We start from the raw sequence: 12,510 nt of genomic DNA on the forward strand, positions 1-12,510 counted from the left end.
TAAAATCATATTGGTCGTCTATATTCTACTAACTCAATAATACATTAAATCAGTACTTTAACACATAAGGTTATTTGAACAAACAAACATATTGTATTAAATAAAATTAATATTTGAATAATGGAACCACACAAAGTCATTAGGTTACATCTTATCTAGTGAAACCATAAGGGTCTTAACCCATAACAAAAAAACCACTGAATGATTGCTACACAGGATAGTCAAGCAAAATGAAGTGAAATCCCAATGCGTCTAGCTCAATATTCTTCAAACCATAGGGGGGCGTTGAGGGGGGAAAAGTGGGAAGCTGCACATGACCCGATTTGTTTATTATATATATATATATATATATATATATATATATATATATATATATATATATATATTATTTAAAAATAAAAACTTATAATAACGATAAGGACACTTTTTTTCTGCCTCGTCTTGGGCCTTTGAGGATTTTTAATTCCTCGGGACTAGCCTTGCTTCAAATCCTTGCTCGTAACGCTTCTCTAGCTTCGAAAATGACCCAAAAGAGTTTCTAGACATTAAGAGTACCTTTTAACCTCTTGGGAAGGTTCCCAATCTTTTCACACTGAATTAGGGCTATAAAACTGTCCATTTATAGGATTAGGAAAATTTTGACTTTTTGGCTCAAAAATTTGAGGTCGCGTCGCGAAGAGGTTAGATTTTTGGTAGGTTTTTTGAAATTCGTCCTTATCATCTCAAATCAGCTCTGATTTTTTTCCTTTTGCTCCAACTCACACATTGTTTTGTATTTATCAAATTCAAAGCATATTAAGTATCATTTATCTTTAAATAAAACATTATAGACTAATATATTTAGATTATTACCTCAAAATATATGTCTACATATGGAAATATCAACAATCAAGTTGAAGAAGAAACAGATCTTAAAGCAACATAAAGGTCGCATATTAAATAAATACTTAACATAGATAATAATTAATCTTCTAATAATCGCATTTGGTTAATGCGTTTACACTCTCGAGCGTGTTGAAACCAAATCTAAAAAATATGGATGTGAATACCATGTATCATGTCTTGTATAAAGTTATGATCAGTCTACAATATTCATTTACTCTAAATTACAATGCCACAAATCCAGTTAACAATAACATATCCATCAATGGCAACTTCAAGACTTTCTAATAAACTAAACTTTTGAGAGAAATCCAACATGCTTTGGATTAGATCATGAATGTATGAAAAGGATGCGAGACGTATGAGATGTAATACACAAAGTTCAACAACAGAAAATAACAATACTCTCAATTGTTGCTACATCTTATAGTTATATAAGAAAGGATAGCACACTACTATATGTTGTTGAAGTAATTAAAAGGGCTATGCAGATGGTACTTGAGTGTATATTTAGTTTTAATGTATCACTACTTTAACATGCCATGCATATATATATATATATATATATATATATATATATATATATATATATATATATATATATATATATATATATATATATGTTTTGCTAGGTTCTTTGGACAACCAATCGATTTGTGAGAACTTGCGAACTCATAATCATCTCATCATTTTTCAACACAGAAAACAAGAATCTTCTCCAAATGGTGAAGATTTGACAATTTTTTGGTTTTTTTGTATGACTGTTAATGAGCACAATCAACAGTTGTACGAACTGCTAATTGTGCATACATGCAAATTTTCAAAAATAAAAAATAAAAACTGTCAAATCGTTTTTTTATTCTAGATATGTCTTAAACGCACCATTTGGAGAAGATTGGTGTTTTTGATGTTAAAAAATGATGAGTTGATTATGAGTTCGCAAGTTCACACACTTTTTTTAGTTCTCACATTAACTATATATATATATATATATATATATATATATATATATATATATATATATATATATATATATATATATATATAAGAAATATGTTCGGTAATAATATAATATCTTTGGTGTGAATACTTTTTTTGAACGTATATTTTTAGGTTTATACTTTCAAATATTGAAACACAACAACATTTAAAAAACAATGGACCCCCCCCCCCCCCCCCCCCAAAAAAAAAAAAAAAAAAGAACTTATATCATATTTTCAGTTTTTCATGCACTTATCAAGAAAATCATTTCTTTTCTTGATCCCATCGCCATTAAATCAGACAACTCTACTAAAGTCTGAATAAGCTTCGTATGAGTTTCATTAACTTGTAAATTAAGAAATCTACCATTGACATCCTTTAAGAGGTTGGATACAAACAAAATTTCCTGAAAATATGCATTTGCTTATTAGTAACTTTGGCGGTTTCTTCTAAGGAAGTTAATGTACTTTTTATACGTTCCATATCATTTCAGATATGTTTATGTATGTCAAATCGTAGCTTCCTGTTTTGTGAAGAATGTAGACATTATGCGTGAAACAATGTGTGGCTAGATATAAAGAAACTATTCATGCACAGTGATCTTATAAAGATCCATAAGTATTGATAATGACTTTGTTATGTTTATGTAACTACGTGCATGATTGATGATTAGGTTCAGATTATGTATCTTGAATAAAATTGTTTATTAAGTTGTTTAAGCTGGAAAACTAAGTCAAGAGCATATTCATTAATGACTAGTGGGTTTTTTAGGAAGTAAAGTGGATAACTAGCAAAACCAAAAGCACACAAGACACAATATTTATATGGTTCGGTCAAGGTGACCTACATCCACAGGCAGTAGGGGAGTATTCTTTATTTCAAAGTTCTCAAATAGAGGTTACAAGTATAATTTCAAAGAGATTCGCCTATCAGTCTAGAATTATCGACACAAAATGACTTAGCATGCATCCCTATTTATACTTGAAGGATCAGACCTAAAACCCTATTGGGCCAATCCCATTGGCCCATGAATGGTGTTAACCAATCACAATCCACTATGTAATATTTTCTAGAACATTCATTCTTACATGAGCATTAGCAACATATATGATCCATAGTGGCACATCATGACACAACAGTGGCACATCAAGATCACCATGGAATATCAACCATCATGATAGCATATCAAGAAATAATCATTAAGCATCTTCAACTTCTAAGATTTCGGGGACTTTATAGCATAAAGATCATCAAAGGATACATTGGCATATCAAGGAAACAAGTGCGCATCCTTGCATCAAGATGGCTCATCATGCATGTAGATGGCATATCTTGATCAAGATGTGACGCATACTCTCCAATGTTGGAACATCCTCTTCCAAGTTGGCATATTTAGACTCCAAGCTGGCACATCCTCTCCACAATGGCACATCCACCCCATGAATGACATATCCTGCCACTTTGTGTCGTATCTTGTCACTTAGTGGCATATCCTGTCACTTGATGGCATATCATGTCACTTGGTGGCATATCAAGTCACTTGGAGGCATATCAATTTTTAATAGTGGCACACCATGAATTCTAAGTGGTGCATCTATGCATAGGATGCTCCATTCCATTTCCATGTGCTCCATACCCCATTTTAGAAGATTTGTGCCTTTGTCATTTGATTTGTTCCTTTGTCAGGAGATCTATACCTTTCTCAGATGATCTGTACCTTTTTAACAACCACCCTGCTCTTCTATCCCTTTGAATCTCCATCCCAAGTATCTTCTTTGCTACTCCCAAATCTTTCATTTCAAACTCATTCTTCAGGGTCTCCTTTAAGTCATTTATTCAGCCGTATCCTTGGTTGCGATTGGCATGTCATAAACATATAACAATAGATGTATGTAGGAATCTAGTGACAATTCCTTTGAGTAAACATAATTGTTAAGCGGGTTCCGAGTGTAGCCATGCGAGATCATTAATGAATCAAATCTCTTGTACAATTGTCTTGGAGACTACTTCAAACCATATAATGATTTCTTCAACAAACATACATGATCCTTTTTAGAATCGAGGAACCCTTCTAGTTGGGACATATAAATCTTTTCTTCTAAGTTCCCATGAAGAAATGCAGTTTTGACATCAAGCTATTCAAGCTCCAGATACACTCACCATGGCCAAAAGAACCTGAATTGTCTTATTCTTCATGACCGGTGAGAACACCTAGTGATAATCAATTCCTTCTTTTCGAGAAAACCCTTTCGCCACCAACCTTGCCTTGAACCTAGCTGGTTCGACTCCCGGTATCCCCTATTTTTTAAAGATCCATTTGTATCCCACTGGTTTTGCTCCCTATAATAATGGAACTAGATCCCATGTTTCATTCTTATCCAATGATTGTATTTCTTTATTCATGTCCATCAACCAATTTGTTGCATCTTTACTTACCGTTGACTCTTTATACAATTGAGGCTCGTTAGTGTTAATGTCTTCCCCAGTTACCAAAAGAAAAGTTATAGAGTCAGGATCACATGAATTAACAGATCCCACATATTTATCAGGTTGTCGTATAACCCTCTGTAATTTCCTCGTTGCTATAGATTCAGACTCATCATCGTTCCTGGCATCAACATCACTAGAAGAAGATCCAATGGGTTGCTCTTGGGTTTTATCATGTCTAGATTGTTAACTGTCGCCTTAGTCTTCATCACGTATCGCAACTATATCTAGAGCTTGAGATGTAAACTTGTAACGCCCGTGTTTCGGGGCTAAGCATTTTAGATGATGTAATAGTCTACGTCAACTATTGTAACTCTTTTGAAGTAATAAAGATGAAATATTTGAGTATTATGTGAATTATGTGCATTTATGTGCTTCTTACTTATTTATAAATGTATACTAATAAAGGATAAAAACAAGCGTCAAAATTAAAGTGTGAGATAAGCCCGATATCTTTACATAAAGTTGTAGTGGTCGAAACAAGGATTCCGGGGATACAAAGAACGCCGAAATCCGAGTTATAAAGAAGAAGTTATGACCCGTCGAAGTTTCGCGACGGAACTGTATGGTCCAAATAAGGATCTTTACCAGCAATCAAGTAAGAAACAATCACAGAATATGAACAAGATGAAAAGAAATCGAGCTTTCACATGTTTATATTCAATAAATCGTCAGGTACAAATCGATGGAATGCTCTGTAATCTCTATGGCCACAAAAGGCCAACTCCTCCACTATTTATACTCGACTAGACCGCAAACTATGTTTGCGACAGTAAACAGGGTTTACGGCCGTAAACGTGTTTACAGCCGTAAACTCTATTTACGGTCGTGAACACACAAAATGACCAAAATGAAATAAACAACTCATAAACTGTATTACAGACTCATGCCAAACAAAATACACTGAAAGCCTAGACCGAACCATTAACTGGACTCTTCAGGAACAGACACGACACCGGGAAGCGTAAATAGTGAATTTATGATGGATCAACTTTTAGCCTTAGTGATCTAAACAAAAGTTGTAGTATATGTTAAACCGAGAACATACAAAAAAAAGAACGCCCAAATCTGACTTCGTATGAGGAAGTTATGATTTTTCTAAGATTCGGCTTAGCAGTGCATGGCTCGAAACTCGAATTTTAGTTCGATTGGTTTTTGGCTTACACAACCTAAATGAGAGTTGAAGATATCATTAATAGGAACTCAACGGTAAAATGACAAACGAAAAAAGATTCCGTATGAAGGAGTTACGAATTCTTCGCTGTCATTTAACAGTCTAATCCCCTCCTACTGTTAAATTTAAGATCGATCGAGAATTAGCCGATGGAGTCTAAATGAAAGTTCTAGATCTTGATTTTAACTATGCGTGGAAAAAACGAACGTCAAAAATGGAGCTCGTATCGAGAGTTATGATTTTTCTAATTCGGGAGGCTGATACGCAAGTTTGGTGACGTGGCACCACCAGAAAGAGAACACGTGGCGCCACCAGAAGGCTGCCACATGCACCAACTCAGCGAGTTTGTGTCAATACTCGGCGAGTCCATCAGATATTTTCACTATAAATAGAGGTGTCGGGTCTTTCCATTTCTTCACACCTCTCAAGCCTTCTTTCTCTCTCTACACTATCCCTCTAAGCTCCCTAAGCCCCCTTAAAAGTCTAGGTAAACCCCCTAGCATCTGAAGGAAGCCCCGAGGCTCCCAGAGTCCAGAGAAAAGAGCCTTTCGGCTCGGGAACGCTGCTCCAGTGAAGCCCGGTTTTGGAGAAAACCCGCTGTAAGTGAGCTATGCCTACCCTATCTTTAGTATAACTTATGTTTCAATATAGTAATGCTATTAGGACCTTATAAGGAGTATTTGGGCTATTATTATGGGTTATATAAGTATTGTTTATCGCTTATATAATAGTAATAATAGCTAGACTATTAGTTAGTCGCGGTTAACGTTAGACTAAACCCTAATAATATTGATACTAGGTTTTATCGAGGGATAATTGTTTTGAGATAACGAAACGCTATTCGAAGGCAGAATCACCTTGTGAATGGCATATCCTGTCACTCATGTTATATCTTGTCACTTGGTGGCATATCAAGTCACTTGGTGGCATATCAAGTCAACTGGTGGCATATCAAGTTTTAGTAGTGGCGCACATTGACTTCTAAGTGGCACATCCAAGCATAGGATGCTTCATTCCACTTCCATGTGCTCCGTACCCCCTTTTAGAAGACCCGTTCCTTTTTCAGGAGATCCATCCATTTCTCAGATGATCTATTCCTTTTTCACATGCTCCATGAACCCCAAGTGCTACATTGAGTTCCAAGTGCTCTGTTGAAATTAAATGCTTCATACGAATACTCTAAATGCTCAAGTCACATTTAGCAGGGGTGATACCCTAGGTTAAACATAATAGATTTGAGATTAATATTTGTGATTGATTCAATAACTTGGATAATTTGATTGGTTTCCACTAACCGTATGACTAATCATATTTTTTTAAGTCATTGCATAATATGAATGAATAGACTAAGTCTAGAGGAACTATCCTTGTTGATAGACCACTTAGAATCATAGGATTAACAAAATCAACATGGTCTTAATCAATTCAAGAATCAGTGGATAACTTACCAATATTATTTAAAGGACATTAATTATTTAAACCAAGATGGAATGAATACAATTATGATTACCTTCAGATTATGTTATCTATGTAGTTAGCTATGGTTATTATGTTATTTGATTATTTTTTTGCTAGTTTATTTGTGTGATAGTTATTCTCCTTTATATGATTTCTTTTAAAGTTTGATTAATAAGAAGATATTGATATGTTAGTACACTCCCTTTAGAACAAAACTTTGATTTCGTTACACCAAAAAAGTTTGACGATATGCATATAGTCACACTTGTTTTTTCAGCCTATGTGTGACGACAGTCGAGTGACCATAAGGTACATACGGTTCATTACTAGAAAATAAGTCTTTAATGACACATGGAGTATGACACACACTGGTTTATGATATGTAAAAGTGGGTTTCGTAAAAATATGTCGTCTCTTATAAAAATTTAAAGTATTTAGGAAGTACATTTTTACGTGTCCTAAAATTTGCTGTCGTTTTATAAAAAAATCAAAGTAAACGTGTCCTCCTCTTTAGTAGCTACTAGCGGGAAATTGAAATCCGAAAAATTAGAAAAACTCGCCTTCCTTTTTCTCCTGTGCTTTAATTTCCCTCTTTTCCCTAAGCCCTAAGTGAGTTTCTCGATGCCCCCCACAAACATCATCGATGAATCCACCTGCATCATCCCTCATTGTCGTGTCCTCTACTACAAGCGCGTCCCATAACAACCACCATTTCACAATCTCACCTCTCTAAATCCATGACAACCTCCACTTCTCCATTGCTCTCTATCAAAAAATCAAGAAAAAGTTCGAGATGGTAGGTAAAAACCAAATAGATTGGTATTTGACTAAGAGTAGTTGGACGACGTCGACGATGGTGAAAATGGGGGTCGGAGAAGAATCCTATTGAAATCCGTCGAAGACCGCCTCACTCATTCCTGTCTCTCCTACCAGGTGATCCTATCTTCTTCTCTATCAGTCTATCTATGTGTATGTGGTTATATGCATTGGAGCACACATATATAAATAGTTTCTTAAGAATTTTGGTGATTTTGATAGGCAGAGCTAGTGACTGGGAAGATAAGTACAAGTTTGGATAGAGGTTTTGTGTTCTATTTAGTTCCCACTCCATTAAACAACGGTAGAGAAGCATCTTCTTGGATCATGGAGAGAAAATTTGATAATAACAACAAAAGAAAAGAGGATCAAAATCCAAAAAATAATTCGATTCTTCTTCATCTTTTTCCATTGATAAGGATTGGGTCGTTGAACATGCTCGTTGGGTTTCACTTGATATCCTCAACATAATACTGCATTAATCGTTAGGCTTTGATGGGTTTCTTATTTTGGGTAGTTACAAGTATAATGGACGAAAGCACAATATTATGAAACATAATGTTAGAACAATATGAGAAAGGTTACATGCATTTTGAAGAATGAAATGTAGAGATACTAGATTGAATCAACTATTAAACTAACAATTAAACCCAAGCAACTAGCTACTAATATAAAAGTAGCTACAGATCCATGCTGCACTATCTGAATAGGATGCATGCTTGAATTGAGTAGTCTAAATCTGTTTATTCTACTTGATCTTTTATGGCTGAGTTGCCTTTGGAATTGTGAAAAGATTTCAAGAATTCTAGCTACCTGGTGACATTAAGGTAGTTGGCAAGTACAAATGGATGAATAAAAGCTTATTCAAGAATTCGACTTTAGTGTTTTTCCAGGTTTAATTTCATTCTTATTAAATAGTAAACTTTGTATCTACTCATGTTATTTTCTTCAAGTCACAGTTCTTAGTATCTTGTTGACTTGAAGCAGAAAGAAGGACTTTATAGAGAAATTCATAGAAACGAGGGTTTTCCTAATAAGTTGTAGTTGTTAACAAAATTTTCCTTAAATCTACCATATTTTTCTCAAATGTTTTTTAAATGGTGTGCTTAGAGGGAAAATAGAATCATGGTTTATGTGCTTGTGTGTGTTGTATGTGTAGATTCATACATATACTTGTTCTTGAGAAAAACGTTGTTTGCGGTTTTTCTAAGCTTCTTTAATATTTCTTAATCTATGTTCAAAGCTTTTTTTATGTGATAGTTCTTCATTTCTTTTATAGGTTTATAGTATCCACTGTTTTCTACAAAAATATTTAACCAATTTAATAAAACGTTGCGCAACATTCTACAATTTTATATATATATATATATATATATATATATATATATATATATATATATATATATATATATAGGGTTAGGTTATTTTGTTTTCACTATCTATTGTGTGCATGTATTATTGATTATGGACCAATCATTTTAGTTATTTTAAGAAAGTAATTAATTCATATTTCATGTTGAAGATATAATGGATATTAATTACATCTTCAACATTTAATATGCATTAATTACTTTTTTAAAATAACTAAAATGATTGGTCCAGAATCAATCATACATGCACATAATCGATAGTGAAAACATTTGAACCTAACTCTCTCTCTCTCTCTCTCTCTCTATATATATATATATATATATATATATATATATATATATATATATATATATATATATATATATATATTTTAGAAGTATTCAACAAAATTAATCTCAAATCATGAGGCCATTTTCGTAATGTAGGTGATCATTTTACGTTACATTTGAAAAAATGTGGTTGTTTTGATATATATTCTTACCCTCTTTTTATTTAATTTTATGATTAACTATAATTGATCTTATGTTAAAAAAAACTAATCTAAAATAGAAAAGTAAAACATGGCATTCCAATCAAATAAGATTCCAATATAATCTAATGCGAAATCCGAGTAGAGTGTGGACGTCGAGTCAACCATGTTGGATGCGAAAACGAACGCAATGTTGGATGCGAATAGTTGTTGCGACTGGTTGTGATCAATCACAAGCTGTCGCAAACCTTGGCACGCCAGAAACCGTTGGATGTTTGTTGCGATTTGACTATCGGTACGATGACAGATGTCAGTCCTATGCCTAGACGCGAATGGGAACCATATTGTGAATGACATATTGGGTGCGAATGGCTCGGAACCTAGCACGGAGTATACATGCTGATGTCAAAAAGCTGAGGACGTTATTTTTTGTTGTTTTAATAAGTCTTTTATGATTTCAATAAAGCCTTTTTAAGGCTCATTTAATTAGATTTATTAAAGTTATAATTAGTTTTATTTCATTTACATTTTTAAGGGTATATAAAGTTGTTTTTATGATCATTTTAAGCATCCGATTTTAAAAAGGGTAATAAAACAATTGAACTTGTGTTCATTTTATTCGAGTTGTGGCTACAATTCAAAACTTGGTCTTTGTTAGGACCCTTCTCCTAATTCTGATCTTGAATTCAAACCAATATGTATTGGTTTATTTTCACTGAAGATTCAAGTTATAGGTCTAGTTTGTACTTCAAAATATATCTTTTCTTATTACTTCTTCTTGTCTTGATTCAAGAGTTATTTTTTTTCCGCTACAAGAGTCGTGTTTGATCTCCAAATACACATTAACTGTGGTATTAGAGCAAAATTCCTGCGGGGTATTGTTGGTTCCAATTGTTGTTTCAGTTCAAAGAAAAGTTTTTGTCAAAGTCAGTCATGATGAATTAGGAGGATCCTGAGTTTCTCAACAACCTTTGAGAAGCTTTAAGGAATACTGGTGAGGAGTAGCTAAACAGAAGATTTCCCAGACGAGAAGTACACAGGTACGAGGAGCATAAGTTGAACGAATTACCCTAATTTGCTGGAGGAACCAACCCGAAACGGTATCTAGATTGGGAGAGAAAAATTGATCGAATGTTCAAGTTCAAGGCCTTGTACGATGAGAAGAGTTGCAAGTATGAAATTATGAGATTGAGTGGAGGTACCTCATTATGGTTCAAAGGAATGAAGGCTGAGAGGGACCAAGAAGGAAGGAAAATATCACTTCATGGGAGTCCTTGAAGAGAAAGCTCTGGAAACGATACGTCCCTACCAACTATAGGATCACCATCTATAGAAAGATTGACGATTTAAAGCAGGGAAAGCTAAGTGTTTGGAAGTGTATTGATGAATTCGAAATAATGTCATTGATGGGTGATATTGAGGAGATAGAGGAACAAAAGATCGCTTGTTTTCTTAGGGGCCTTATTTACACCATCAAGCCTACGGTAGAACTTTACCCCTATGCCAATTTTGAGACATTATGTAACTTGTGTTTGAAGGTGGACGCACAAGGAAAGTCGAGGTATGGAGCCAGTTAAAGTTTCGGAGTTATGAAACCCAAGGTCGATGCAAATGAGAAGGCAGTTACAAAACCAGGACATATTGTTCCTAGTAGTTCCAATGCGAATCCAAAAGTAAGTCTTGCAAACAAGGAAGTCAGTCTTTCTAAAGTTCGTTGTTTTACATCTATGGGTTTCGGTCACTATCAAAGTTCTTGTGCAAACGGGAGAATTGTGTCCATGAGAGAAGCCGTTGAAGCCTGTGACGAGTTGTTAGAAGAAGAGGAAAGGTTAGGTGGAACATTCGTGTTTGATGAATCAAATGAAATAGAGGAAGAGGAAGATACGTACCAGCCACCGAGCTATGACACCGCTTTAGTGATTCACAGTTTGCAAACTTAAGCTATACAAGTCGATTCTGATCAGTGTGATCAAAATTTTCATACGAAGTGCTTAGTTAAGAATAAAGGTTGTAGTGCGATCACTGATGGAGGTAGTTGCACTAATGTGGCATCGAGTGAAATACTGTCAAAGTTAAGGTTGTTGAAGACTGCCCATCCAAAACCATACTCTTTGCAGTGGTTAGATGATGGAAATAAGTTGAAGGTGACTAAGCAAGCCAAAATTTGTTTAAAGATGGGATCTTATGAGGACGAGGTGCTTTGTCATGTAATCCCAATAGACGTGTTACACATTCTGTTGGGAAGGCCTTGGTAGTATGATCGATTTATTTTGCATCGAGGTAGAACTAATGAATACGAATAGTAGCACAATGTTAAGAAGATCACATTAAAGCCTATGTCTGCGACAGAGGTATGTTCAATGCGAAGAAATCAACAAGGGAAGAATCCAAGTCTTACTATACTTGTCACTAAGAAGGAGGTAGAGCAAGCGTTGGACCGAGGAGAGACTATTTACATGATGGTTGTGAAAAGAAATATGAATACAATAGAGGTTTTGCAATAAGGGACCCCAATCACAACGTTGCTTGAAGAATATCAAGATGTGTTCCCAGTCGATCTACCATCGGGGTTACCACCCATTCGGTGAATTGAATATCAGATTAGGTGCTCCCTTACCTAATAAGGTGGTGTATCATTGTAACCATGAAGAGACGAAGGAATTACAACAACAAATCAAAGATCTCATGAAGATGTGTTATGTTCGTGAAAGCTTAAGCCCATGTGTTGTACCAGTTTTCTTAGTTCCAAAGAAAGAGATGAATGGTAGACGATGCTTAAAACCAAGCATGGGCTATACGAATGGAAAGTGATTCCTTTCAACCTTACAAATGCACCAAGTACATTCATGAGGTTAATGATCGAAGTAATCAA

This window comes from Lactuca sativa, chromosome 9 (assembly GCF_002870075.4).
Source record: "Lactuca sativa cultivar Salinas chromosome 9, Lsat_Salinas_v11, whole genome shotgun sequence".
NCBI classification, from domain to species: Eukaryota; Viridiplantae; Streptophyta; class Magnoliopsida; order Asterales; family Asteraceae; genus Lactuca; species Lactuca sativa.